The 14422-nt window shown below is 43.5% G+C and overlaps 1 protein-coding gene across 3 annotated transcripts in view; it reads left to right on the top strand.

Annotated features, from left to right (window-relative positions):
* The window catches only part of RARS2 (arginyl-tRNA synthetase 2, mitochondrial), an 816998-nt gene that overhangs the window by 545095 nt on the left and 257481 nt on the right, over positions 1 to 14422 (top strand). The window lies entirely within an intron of this gene.

Here is a 14422-nt window from a genome sequence, read left to right as displayed (position 1 = left end):
TTGCTTAGGGTTTTATATGTCAAGTAATATATAGCATAGTTTACAACAGATTGCCTTAGGATTGAGTGTTCTCCACTTGGAGAATATTGAAATATTGAAAGTTAGGATGTTAGAAGATGCTGTCAGGATTGCTGGTGCTTTGTCTTCTATAAAACCACAGCCTGCTGTGCTGCATGCACACATAGTAGTGTCACAGTTGGCCTAAACAATCCACACAGTCGTTTTATTGTGCTTTTTTAAACGTTTAAATAACTGATCTGGGAAAGCTGAGACAGTTGAAACTAAGAGGGCCCCTACTGCTCTCTCGACATCCCCTCTACCTTGGCCCCCAGAACATCCCCAAGGTGTTGTAAAACAAGGTAATCCCTACTGTCAAGGTCTTTTCTGATCTGGGAGGAAAACCCAAAGGCTTTGTATGTAGCCCCCTCAGGGAATCTCTAAGTGCTCCCCTCCCTGTTGTCAGCAGACAGATTTCACCAAGGTTTCTCCACTTGTCTCTCCCTCACAATCCCTCTCTCTTTCCACCTCGATTTCTCCCACTACATCAATCTCTGCGCTTCTTCCCCAGAGATCTTTCTACTCTCCAGCTATGTCTGTAGCTCCACTCCTGCCCTCTTTGCCACCTGCCTTCACTCCTTACCCAATCTCTTCTTCTTTCTCTCTCTCTCTCTCTCCACACTCCTGCTCTTCACCCCTCTCCCTTATCTCAATCCTGTATCTACACCTCTTTCTCCTAATATTATCACACACTTTCTGCCTATCTCTTCCAACTGCCCCCGCTTCACTCCGACCTCACCAATACTTCGCACTACCGCTTTCACCATCTTCTCACCCTCCTACCATACACTCTTTATCACTCACTAATTCCCCCTGCACTACTCCCCCTCTCTCAATCTTTCTCTCTACCATTCTCGCTCGCATTTCACCTCCTCACTACACCAGATTCAACTGGTACCACTCTTCCTCATACACACCACCTTACCTACACACTCTCAGAACATTGCTGCAAACTCCTCAGCACTCCACTCCACTGTCCGCCCTCTGCCTTTTCTCATGATCTACACCGCTTGTGATGGTTGAGCTAAAACATGGCGCTGGTGCGCAGTGCATTCTGGGGGGACTCAGAGCCATAATGGATATTTATCCATGCCTCAGTGGAAAGCTACACTTGGTTTGCGAAACATGTTTTCAACGTTATTCGCTGATGGGCTTGGAATGCAGGCCTTCTCAGCCAAGGACACGGCGCTGGGAAAGCTAAGATCCGCAGGTGCCGGCTGGTACCTGATAGCGAAGTTTGTTTTGGTTTGCTATGCCTGCGCCAAGGTTTTGAGATGAGTTATGGAATTGTTTTCCGGGGCGTTTAGGAGAGGGAAGCGCTTTGCTCCTTGAGGTTACTGTCGGTTGACCCAGCTGGCAACCAACGGTCACCCATCAATGCGCAAGCGCATTGCCAGAAGGTTCGAGAAGTTGCCACCCCTTGTTGAGGAGGGCATATATGCGGAAACCCCTCAACGGTCAGACGGGATAAGCACAAAGACCTCAGTCGGAGGGGGGACGCTTCGGTCCGACACTCCTGTGGGCTGTTGTGCTCTCGGCCTGGCTGTTATCGGGGTCTTTCAGCCGCTTCTGGCGAGATGAAGTTTTGTTAAGTTACGCCCACAGTGATGTATTCTTTCTTTGACTTCTTTATGTTTTCTGTGATCTATGTCCATGTGAGTTTTTTTGAGTGATTTCTATGTACCTGTAAGCTTTGAATAAATAGCCGTAAAGAGCTGATTATCTTCTAAAGTGTGCGTGGCTGTGAATTATTGTGTCTGTTGTTGGGTTGAAGTATTTGCTCTATAATTGCACTGGTGATTTATGGTAGTTCCGTGCACTTTTCAGAGGAGAGCAATACACCGCTCCACTTGATCTCACTTGAGCAGCTTTCAATCTCCTCTGTGCTGGCTGAGCTTTTATAGCCCAGCCTGCCCATGTCCAACTCTCCCCACTGCTCCCATTGGCCTCCCTTGTCACATGCTCCCTTTGGCGAATCTCTGACTAAGCTATTCTGCTGTGGGGTTTGGCACATCCTCTGGTAGGTTTAAGAAGGTTTTAGCCACAGCCCTGTTCAATCTCCATGTGCAGGGCGGCAGCCATCAGGCGTTTCCTTTTCTTTGTGGCTTTCTCTGTGCGCTGGTGAGATTTGTCTCCAAGGGTTTGAAGACGATTTCTCTGGCTCCCCTCAATCCCTTCTCATTCTGTTCCTTTTTCTATTGCCCCACCATTAACCTCGGGTCTGACTTGGGGTTGTAGATCAGGTGGTGAATGTCCCATTTCTGGCAGGAATAATCCAAGTTCATTATATGTGTGTTCCCGATTCAATTCCCCTGGTTCTAGTCCGGATTTTCTTGGTTGCAACCAGGTGTATTTTTGCGGTTCTAAAAAAGACAAGCGACCACTGGCCAGCAGAAGAGAGGCTGCTGGGCATTGCGGACGGGACAGGGGTACCAGCATTCATATACAAAGCACCCTCAGGAAGGCTAGGGACTGGTGCACATCCAACTCACTCACACCATGGGTGGGCAGAATCCCCATCCCCCTCTGACGGTAACCCTTTCACAGGTGGCACCGGAAAATAGAAGACCAGGGGTGAAAAACAGCAGAGCATGGTAAAGCAGTGTTGTACACTCAGCCAACAGCTCACCTCTCCAAGCTGGTGCTTCACATCTCAAAAGGAGCACAAAGCAGATGTTTCTTCACTGAGGCAATGAATGTGCTGCTTGCTGGTGTCCCATGTTCCTCTAGTTCTTCCTTTCTGACTTCTTTCAATAGTGTTCTGTTGGCAGCAGAGGCTGATATCTCCTGGCAGATTGCGGTCCTGCTTCCCCACGCAGCAAGGCTGGGGTCCCACTTCTCTGTGCAGGTAGGCTTGGGCCTTGCTTCCCTGCCATGCCTTTCCCTCGGTTCTCCACTGATCAGGATGAGCATGCCATGACATTACATCAGTGCTAAGGCAGTCTTTCATAGGATTTGTGTAAAAGAATCCTGCAGGAGTATCATTTGTTTCCCCCGCAGAGATCAGAACAACTCTGTGGTAAAAGGGGAAGTGGACCTAGTTAAAAAAATAAAATATGGATGCCTGAGAACGTGATTGTTAGCCCCCAGTGGTATACATTAAAAAACAATTCCTACATCTGCAATAATGCTTTCACTCTGATTCTAAGTTATAACCAATGTCTTAGAACAGATTTAAAGACATGGAACCGAACACGTGATTGCCTATATAGGTAACGTCTGTAATGGCAGAGACAGGCTAAGCGTGATCGAACGTATGGCACCCTGAACAATTGCCGGTAGTTACTACTGAGTCAAAGCTTCCCCATATCTAATTGTTTGATGTATATAGAAAATACAGCACTGTAGAACAAATAAGATGTCATTTAGGGAGTGCAAGTGGATTATCCTGCACGAGGACGAAAAGGTACTTGGGTTCAACTAGATTAAAGATTCTGGGTATGGATGGCCCGTCAAACATTTGGGCATGTTGTAGAGTTGCTTGAACCTTTTCCCAACCAGTGAATTGAGAAATAGAATAAAGAATGGTACTCTCATCATTAATAAACCCTCTGGGGCACATCTGGGAGAAATTATGAACTTTCGCAATTTCTCTTTATGATTAAACACAAAATTGGGCCTTTCCTATGCTGACATTGTGTGGCTGAAAGGAGGTGATTCTCTACCAATCATGGTTGAAAGGCCATCTTTTTGTCCATAATCAAGTCTTTAGCCTGCTTCTTGGGAGTGCCCCCTTTTTAGAATAAAGTACTCATTTTAATCATCTGATCTGGAGTTGTCAAGACCGAATTTCATTTTCGGATTTTCTGTAGGACCTTTTTAGGGCCCCCTTGACTTTTTTGCTTTTTCCCTTTCCCCTTTATGGATCGCTGACCTATTTGTGATGGTCAGGAGATCTTCAACTGAAATCCCCCTACCAGAGCAACCCTTTAAGATTATATGGTCCTCAGTCACCCATATGATGCCCAGGCGTGGGGTGTTTCAAGTACCCCATTTGAGCGCTGGGTTAATGATATCTGTTACCTAGATTTGGCTTTGCTAGAGGTGCATGCAGATTTATTGCATCAGTGGCCCAATGTACCTTTTTACCATCCTCGTTTCCAAACTCCTGCGACTGGAAGGACGCCTGCCGTCGTCTGTGTGCAGTGGCCGGCGCTGGAACTCGCCTTCCCACATCCTGTGAAGTGTCCTGAAGAGGGCTGCATCGGTGCATCCTGCATTTCTCCATCGCCAAAGGTTTCACTCTACTCCTCGACCAGACCCGAAGAATGCTTGCACCCGCAGCTCCTGGGCACATCTCACCAGCCTCATTAGTTAGCCCATTGAACTAATTAGATTAAAATATCTTTTACTTTTCATTTTCCCACAGGAAAAGATTTAAAGAATAGACCCACTGCTAAAATACCCTTAGAACACAGGAACAGTGAAGCCCCACCCTTAAGATGGATCTATGAGTTCCGAAACGCGTTGGTTATTTGCAATATCTATAAAAGGGCTTCCCTGGAGGGAGCCGCTATTTCGTAAAAAAAACTCCCACAAAGTCTCCCGAATAGGGAACTGATATGTACATGAGAAAATTGTATTTGATGATTAATACGACACACTGTAATAATTGCATGACTTTAAGAAGGTCTATGTCATGTCCCAGAAAGTGTGTATCATACTGTTTGTGTTTTTTATAACCTTGTTTTGAAACCTTACTTTGAAGAAAATGGTGACAGGTCAATTAAAATGAACCTTATCCATAGAAAGTTTGTGCATATGTTGTTTGACATTTCTGGTCTATTGAATCCAAAGTTTCATTTGAAGTTACCGCTGAAATGTTTACTGAATAATTAACATAAAACTCTCTGAAATAACCAGCATTAATGCAAGCTCTTGGCAACAAAGAATCAGTTAATGTTGTGTGAATTTAACAATTGAACTTAGGTTCTTTAGGAGTGCATCTAGGCTTACCGCTTAGCAATACGCAGTTCAGGTTTCCTACATATTTTGTGTCCCAAGTGGTCTTGTGACGACAGCCCGCCTGCACCTGAAATAATACCTGAATATTTCTTCAAATCCTTCAACTTGACGACTCAAAATGTATACTTTACAAACCTACATATAAGAACAACTAGCTGTGCACTCCCGCCCCCACAATTTGCTCACATCTCACCAGAACCAACAGCATGAAATTCAACCTCCTGCGAGTCCTAGTTGACCCATCCAGTCCTCTGAGAAAATCGGATTCAGAGCAGTAAGTAAACGAAAAGCATTTGTTTCCCCTGTCCTCCCTAGGATAACATTGACAACAGATCTCTTGTTATCCTTCCATTCCACACTGCATTTTGGTTATTGAACCTGGGTAGCACAATCTGAAAGATAAGAATAGAAATTCTCTTACCTAGTAGCTTTGTTTAATCTCTTCTTTTAAACAATCACCAGCACAAGTAACTTATCTGCTACAGATACATTCTGGGGAGAGAAGCATTGTGGCTCCTGTGACTTTTGGGCACAAGGCCCCATTCTTCTTAGGGATTGTACAACTGAAGTTAGGGAATATCGCTTGTGACTTGGTTACATCTTTTCTGCATTTCTGCATTAATGTACTTACCTCTTGTAATGCCTAAGTCATCCAAATGTATTTTAAGATCCTATTGTGAATGCATATATGTTTGAGTACTGTCCGATAATATCACCCTCTAGTTTCATTTTTAGTGTCTCTATAAGGCCTAGAATAAATGTTGTATTTTTATGCATTCCTGTCCAAATTTAATTGTCTGCTTCACTGTGTCGACTCATTGCGGACCCCTGACCTAACTCGCACACTCCTGAGAATAACCTTGACTGCTCTCCACGTTTACCTTATTGGTTTTTGGCTACCCTCTCAGAGTTTCCTGTTAACTATAACTAGGGTGGCCTCCTAAATCTGTCCACCATGCCAGATTCTAAAAATCCATCATCACCCTCCTCTAAACAGTGACCCAAAACTTCTGGTCCCCCCCTGCCACTATCACAGGGAGGCACATAACATTAATTTACCCATGCATGAGAGGGCATAACATTGGAATAGCGTGTGCTAGACATGGTCACAAAGGGATTCTGCATAGCGTTGCTAGAAACACCACGCAACCTACCTCCCCACAACCGAGGATTTCTGTAATACCATCATGAACTTTATAAAAGAAGCCTTTCTACTAAAGAGCGAATAAGAGAAATGGGGTCACACGAATAAATACAACAATTCAAAACATTCAAAGACTCAGTAGGGTGAATGGGCAATGAGGGACATGGACAGGTCAGAAGTCAAATTTACACATTGTATTCAATTAATACAAAAAACACAGTAAAAATCATTTTATATCATCCACACTATAACATTTTCTAAAATGCATACAAATACATAATATATATCAAAAATATACTAGAAAAGATAATGTATCTATCTAGAAGACTATCTAATCAGGCACTGCTAACTATAGTGTATATAGCCACTGTGTACCTACAGCAGTTGGGCCACAAAAGTCAGTGCAACAAGGTTATCAGAAAATGTGCTAAGTGCCTTGTCAAAAAAAGCTAGTTTTGTGTCTAAAATAGCTCTTAGGAACTGTTTTCTCTGGGATGGCACTATGCTTGATTCAGACCTGTCTACAGTGAAACCCAATTTGAAAAGGAGGTCCACTGTCATCTGAGGATTGTTTAGGCAGCTTTCCTGTGACTTCCCTGTTATGAGCCAGTCGACCAGGTGAGGGTAGATGGGAATAGGTTTTCCCTGCGTACATGCATTGCTACCACCACAAACACTTCTTTTGAATACAGGAAGTGCTGACGCTATTCCAAAAGTGAATACCTGCTAGGCACTTAGCACTTTTTTTGACAAGGTACTTAGCACTTTTTCTGATAACCTTGTTGCACCGACTTTTGTGGCCTAGCTGCTGTAGGTACACAGTGGCTATATACACTATAGTTAGCAGTGCCTGATTAGATAGTCTTCTAGATAGATACATTATCTTTTCTAGTATATTTTTGATATATATTATGTATTTGTATGCATTTTAGAAAATGTTATAGTGTGGATGATATAAAATGATTTTTACTGTGTTTTTTGTATTAATTGAATACAATGTGTAAATTTGACTTCTGACCTGTCCATGTCCCTCATTGCCCATTCACCCTACTGAGTCTTTGAATGTTTTGAATTGTTGTATTTATCTGTGTGACCCCATTTCTCTTATTCGCTATTTACATAGTTCCCCAGGTCCACAGTTTAGGGGATACCCATCTCAATTGTTCTACTTTCTACTAAAGAGCGCCATTGAGTAACTCGCTCCATACCAGGTAAACAAGGGAATTAACGCTCTACTTCTTGGTACCTAAAAAAGACAAGACCAGTTCTAGACCGGAGACTAGCAAGCACATATATAAAACCCCAAAAATACTGAATAGCCACACTGCAGGAGGTCATTCCACTCCTTACAAAGGATATATTTAACCATGCTAGACCTAAAAGATCCATATTTCAATGATTCCAGCTCACAGCACGTTTCTATAAAATTACATCACTAGTTCAAGGTGTCAACTTTCTGAATAGCGTCAGCACCTCCTGTATTCAAAAGAAGTGCTTGTGGTGGTAGCAATGCATGTACGCAGGGAAAACCTATTCCCATCTACCCTCACCTGGTCGACTGGCTCATAACAGGGGAGTCACAGGAAAGCTGCCTCAACAATCCTCAGATGACAGTGGACCTCCTTTTCAAATTGGGTTTCACTGTAGACAGGTCTGAATCAATCATAGTGCCATCCCAGAGAAAACAGTTCCTAAGAGCTATTTTAGACACAAAACTAGCTATTGCTTACTCATCCCTGGAAAGAGTCCAGACATTCGAAAACATAACGCCCTGTTTCCAGACAGACTTTCAGATAACGGTAAGAAAGATAATGAAAGTACTAGGCATTATGGTGTCCTGCATCTACATAATACTGCATGCATGCCTATACATGAGAACATTTCAACAGTGGCTTTCATTATTATGATCCCAGGTGCCTGACCAGTGGGATGATCTAGAGGTAGTAACAAAAGAGGATGTATGTGGTCTGCATTGGTTGACAAAAGGAAACCTCTTATAAGGCAGGCACTTCAAACTCCCAACAATACAGGCTACAATCGTATCTGATGCTTCACTTCTAGGTTGGGGCGCTGTGAGAAACCAGAGGGTATTCTCACTCCTCGACTCCCTGGATCCTCTACGCAGGTGGACAGGGAAAGGCTATCAATATTGGATGCCGACCCTGAGGGCAGAGAAGCGAGGGGGGCGGTCAACCGGTTGGAGGGTCCTTGGGGACTAGGAGTGGGGTCCCTTGGGCGAGACATGGTATCCCCTTATCCTAACAACAACAACCAATCCAACCCTGCACCAACCTTATGGGCTATTATAAGGCAGCTCCCCTCATTTGTCCACCACGGACACTTGACAGTACTGGGGCGAAGAAGAGACAACTAAGAGTAATGACGATTATGCTCTTTCACCACTCTAGTACTGGGACGAGGAAGAAACCTGCTAAGAGTAGTGAAAGTCAGGCATGTCCCTTTAATTGTGATCAAACAAAGTTGAACAATCATCCACACCTGCAGCCTTTTAAAGGGCTGCAGGTGTATAAATGGAGCCAACCCCAGTGGGGAAGGGGAACGATGGAAGAAGGACCAGGGGGCTGGTGCAGAAAGCAGAGGAGCCTCCAAACTGGTGTGGGAGTGGGGACTCCCTGGAGCAGAGTGGGAAAGCCAAAGGAAGTTGTGCTCGGAAGCTGCCCCTTTCCTTTCAAATCAACTTGCTTGTTCCCCTGTGTTGGAGGGCCATCCCAGGAGTGTCTAGGGGCAGAAACTGGAGCCCCGACACTGAAGAAATAAGGCTGTGTGATAAGTGCTGCTGAATCAACTTTTAAAGCAACCAGTGAGTTTCTGTAAATGGAGAAACCCGGTGCGTGCGTGTGTGAACTTGAACGTTTCCTACAAATACTTTGTTTCGGAGTGGTCGCTTGTAGCGAGATACACGTTTTCGAAGGTCTTCTATCACTGCATGGAAACACACAAATATACTTGTCAGTTACTTAACGGAAGGAAATACTTTGTATTGGAGTGGTCGCGTGTGGCAAAGCACCCGTTTTTGAAATTTGTGAACGATGTACAAACCAGTTAAAGTGAAACGAACACTTATATCTGTGAACTATCAAAAGTGAAATATTTTACATCTGAGTGATTGCATGTAAACATGTAATACTAACCAGATGAAAGCCAATAAGAAGAGAAGATGTTTAAATCCATATTAACCATCATAAGTGCTAAAAAGAACATTATTCTAACCCGGCCACAGTAAGCTGAAATATAATGTGATTTGAAAAGAACAGACAACCAAAAGATATTGAAGCCCTAATATACAGTGTCATTTTTTCAACATGTGTAAAGCTGCAAACTCATCCAAACTGTGTATTCAACAACAACATTTAACCAAAAGGAAACACAAAATGTTCGTGTCTTCCACAGTTTAAAGTGTGGCATTTGGAGCTTGAGGAAGGGAACACTGAGTTCTAACAAGGAACATTTCAACATTTCACTTCAGGGCTGTTTGAATGACATGACCTGGGGAAGGGCACCCCAAGTCCTAACTTGGGAGAAGGAGGACCAGAGATCTGAAAAGATGAATTGCTGTCTAATCCTAAGAAAGGGAAGTTTGAGACTTTACTTTGTTGAACCGTTTTATAATTTGGGAAGAGAGCTGGAGGAAGCTGCGAGCTGTAGGTAGCTCTGGACTTTGTGTGAAACACTGGTTTTCTTTTTGGTTGCAGACATCCCTACACATTGTATGGTTTATAGTTGTGAGGGCAAGCATAGGTTTTGGACACAGACAGATTCCTAAGTTGAATCTTTTTAACTCAGACTTCCTTGGTTTTATTTAGGTCGGGAAATCCAACCTTAGCATAGGGCAAATTAGGCCTTTCTCCATCCTGACATTTAAGTTAATAAAGTTAATTATGTTAAAGCTGGAATCTATCGTCTGTGCCCTCCTTCATGATGCCTCCACAGTGCCCATTGTCAAGAAGTCACTGCACAAGGACCATGGACACAAGAAAGGCAACACAGCACATAAACATGCTAGGGCTACAGGCAATAAAGATGGCACTGCTAACTGTATACACAAGGCTATACAACAAGAGTGTATTGATCAATACAAATAATATCACGGCTATTGCATATAAATATATTTCTGAAGCTTGTGGATCTACTTAGAATCGCATGCTTTCCATAGGCCGACACCTAGTAGCAGGTGCAGAGCATTGCATCTTGTTTTCGAAGTTTGAAAAGGGACGTCGACTGCGTGCGTTTGCAATACTTTCCCTGGTGTGCCGTGTACCCATGATCCTTCACCCGTCGAGGCCCCTCAGATTTTTTTTCCAGCATAGTGGTTAGTCGCTTCATGCAGAGTTTGTAGCTTTGCTACACTAAAATGTTTATTTCTAAATAATACTTTTTACTTCTTACCTTCTCGACGGCTGGATCAGTCTTTACCGGGCTTCAGCCCTTGCAGTAGGGAGACTGGGGGTTTCGACATTCTAACAATTTCTTAGCAAAGGCCTCTTCTTACTTTCCTTTCTACTTATGTTTGTCTGGCTGCCGTTAAATTTACTTTTTAAAAATGGAAAGGACGCTCTTTAAATTCTGTCCTTCCTTTAATAAAAAAATCCCCTGGAAAGACGCTGATAGTGTGTAATAATTGTCTTCCCCCGAGAACACTTGGAACAATGTTGCACGTCCTGCAAACTCTTTCGGTCTTAAATGCTTAGAGAGGCGAACTAAACGGTGGGTGGACTACGCCATGCAGGCCGAACCCCATTCACCCACTGGCACTGCTGCCTCAGACGAGGAAGATGTCGGCAGCTACGGCTCCTTTTCGGATGCCGAAGACATTCAGTGGGAGTCCGTGGACTCCCATGTGTCTGTCCCTAGCCCCACCAGGAAAGCCGAAAGCTCTGCTACGAGCAAGTCTTCTGGCGACAAGGACACACCTGTGCATGCACATAAGCACACAAACTGAGGCCAACCTTTGACGGGATCATCGAAGAAAGCTCATACAGCAACTACAGTTTCATCAAACATTTGTTGAAATGTGTTAAACCATTGCGTTCGAGGCATGCTGCACTTCCACACTCGTGTCCAGCGCAAGGCTCCAAGACAAAGGAAATGCACATTGCTGCGGCTAAACTCTCGACTGTTGCCGTTTCCATAACATCGAAACGGCCGCCTGTTAGGCAACTTTTTCTAAAGTCCACTTATTGTAGGACTTCATACAACGATCCCCTTGTTATACAGAACCCCAACTTCTAGTATAGGTCTGTGCTACTCAAGGTTTTGGTAGTATGGCAGAGTAGCCAGGCGTATCATAGGAGGTAGATGTGAACTGTAGGTCAGTATAGAGAACTGTGGAATATACAGAGGCTGTAAGAAACACTAGCAAACTTAGAGTTACATCCAAATAGTTATTTATTTTATATACACAATGGAAAGATAAATCTTCAGAGAGGTAAGTACTATGTCAAAGCTAATAAACACAATAGAAAACCAATGCAATACTTCAGGAGAGTAAACCACAATGTAAAGACATATTTATGAATGAAATTGAAAGGTAAGTAAAACTACTGTTCTAGTAACTAAAAATATTCTGTTGTGTGAATAAAATGCATGAACAACTCCAACATTAGCAGGTAAACACTTTTTAAGACTTGTAATACCTTTCAGAGGCCTCGGAGGATAGCTCAGGAGGCAACGTGCTCGCCTTGGAAGCAAGACAACATGGAGCAACACAGGCTCGATCCCCGGGTCCGTGCTTAGAAACCTCTGGGTATTAAGCGCGTTATAAATAACCAGTCATATCATAAAGGCTTGAGCAGTCCATCCCTATCCAGGTATGAGTTCTTTAAAGTAAGATTGGCGGTAAAGTATGTAAGACACAGCTGTAGAAAAGGCAAGGTTCCAGAGGAGTCATCATTTGCAAGTAGCAAGCTTTTGTTAGCAAAATAGCTCAGAGACCTCGGTAAAGGGTTCCTGTATGCGCAAAAGTGTTAGGCCTGGACGAACGTGGATGAGTGAACACCCACACACTGTAATCAGAAATCCAGGAACAAAGGAGCAACACAACGACTCAGGGTAAGTATTACCGAGAGTCCCACAGTACCTTAGAAGTGATGAAGATGAAAACCCTGGATGCCTTTACGATGCAGCAGCTGTACACCCTGTCTCCTGTTCCTTGGTTGTGGTGATTGAAGGAGGGACTCTGGAAGAGATTTTGCAGCAGCAGTCGAGCGAGGGGACCCCCAGCAAAGGATTCTTCATGCTCCAATTCGGATCTGTGGTTTTGGTGACAGGACAGCCAGCCTCCCAGTTGGAACTGGTTCCAGGCAAGCATCCCAGGAGACAAAACAGCTGGGTTTCGGACTCCTCCCCTGTTTGTTGTCCTCACACACACTGGAGCCTCTGCAGGCTTCACAAAGGATTTGCGCCAAAGACCAAAGTCAAACCAGGACCTCCCCCACCAGGGACGGCAGAAGAAGGACCAAGAAAGGACAAGCACGCAAGAAATGGCAGAAAAGATAATGCAGCCACCATATTAGGTCAATGGCAACCCTTTTGTGTATTACCGCAGCTGTGAAGACACCGTGCGAGTAAAAATGACACAAAGGCCAGTAGGACACATCCACTGCCACCAGCCATTCAGGTATGCGTGTCTCTGTAACAGAAATGTTACAGGAGCAGTGACAAAGTCGATGGTGTAACCCCTCAGCACTCCACATAAGGTGGTGTATGCTGATCTCAAAAAATAAAAGTTTAGATAAAAAGGATACCCCTATCCTTGCGAGCAGTAGTTCTCACAAGGAAATTAAAGAATATAAAAAGGAATGTCCAACGGACTCCCAGCAACGCTGCACAAAAGGTGCTGTGTGCTGCAAAAGTGAATCACAGACACTTTAGAAAATATGGTGGAAAGCAAGACTCCATAAAAAAAGTAAAAACATAATTTACAAGGGTTCCCATAGTCAGGGCAAAAGAATGAATGAGGGGGAAAAGATTCTCCTTATTCAGGAGAACAGACAAAAATATTCAGGTGAACAGTGAAAAGTGCCTGGGGTCTCACAGGCAGAGAGGATTTGGCATAGAAATAGACAAATCTCCCTAAAACTGTTGAAACATAATTCCCAGTCCAAACATTGGGGAAATCACACCAAAACATCAGTAACTACCTCAGGGTACTCTAAAGCAACAGACACACTGCCCCAGTCCCTGAAAACTAAGAAGAAATCTGTAGACCCAAAAGGAATTGTTTCCACTCCCAGGTACACCTAGAACAAGTACATGGACTAAATACAAGTTTGAACTAACCATGGACAAAGTATCAGAGTTTGACACATTCATGGACAAATAGCCTATTAAACAGACTACTTTTAGAAGTTGAACCACCTCCAAAATCCCTTAGGCTTCACTTCTCCTCTACCCACTGTGAGGGCTCAGAAATGTGAAGTCTACAACTTTGTGAAGTTTTTTTAAAAGATGCTGTTTTATTAACTCAAAAGGTTTGATAAACACCTCACTATCCCTATCCTGGTGAGGATTTCCCTGCCTATCAAAATAAACTAAAGGAAACACTCTAACAAAGGTTTTCTTTGCCTAACACTTGTACATATAACAATTGTAACAAGGCAATATATGGCAGTAAGAATATAACAGAAATAACAGTTATGTTCACAACCTGGTAACTGTTTCTCCTTGTAACCTGGGTGATTGCCTCTTCCCCAGATTCAAACAGGATATCAATCAGCAGTTCCAAAAGGATAAGGAAATCCCGTCTTGCAACAACGTTCTGATAAAGTTTTTTTTTGTTGCAATCTTGAACTCAACCTACAATTCAAAGTGTTCAACAAGTTTTCATCTTAACTCTCGTACTAAAGAGTTCAATACAACTTCTTCTCATAAGACAAGCATATTTCATAGTTCATCAGGATCAACAAAAATGTCTTTGTCAGGATGATTCTGTAACTGTTCACAAAATACTTGGTTTTCCCACTTCTTCTGCAATACCTTTTAACCACACCACAGTACTTCAATGACTTCCACCTAGTCCGTTCACCTGCCGCTACAAGGTCCCTTGCACTGGTGTACTCTCCTGCCAGGACTAATGAAACTAACTACTACAAGTACTTCGGTGATAAAGGTTGGCTTCAAACAGTGGTTGAAGTGTATGAAAAGAAGTAGTGGAACTATGATCCCTGCTAGCCTGCACCCAGACCCCACAAACACCATCACCACGTCCCCTCCCAGACACAATACACCCCGCAAACA

This window comes from Ambystoma mexicanum, chromosome 4p, assembly GCF_040938575.1.
Source record: "Ambystoma mexicanum isolate Mex_15411 chromosome 4p, UKY_AmexF1_1, whole genome shotgun sequence".
NCBI classification, from domain to species: domain Eukaryota; kingdom Metazoa; phylum Chordata; class Amphibia; order Caudata; family Ambystomatidae; genus Ambystoma; species Ambystoma mexicanum.
The sequence above is the reverse complement of the archived record's forward strand: the minus strand, read 5'-3'. Positions and strand labels throughout refer to the sequence as shown.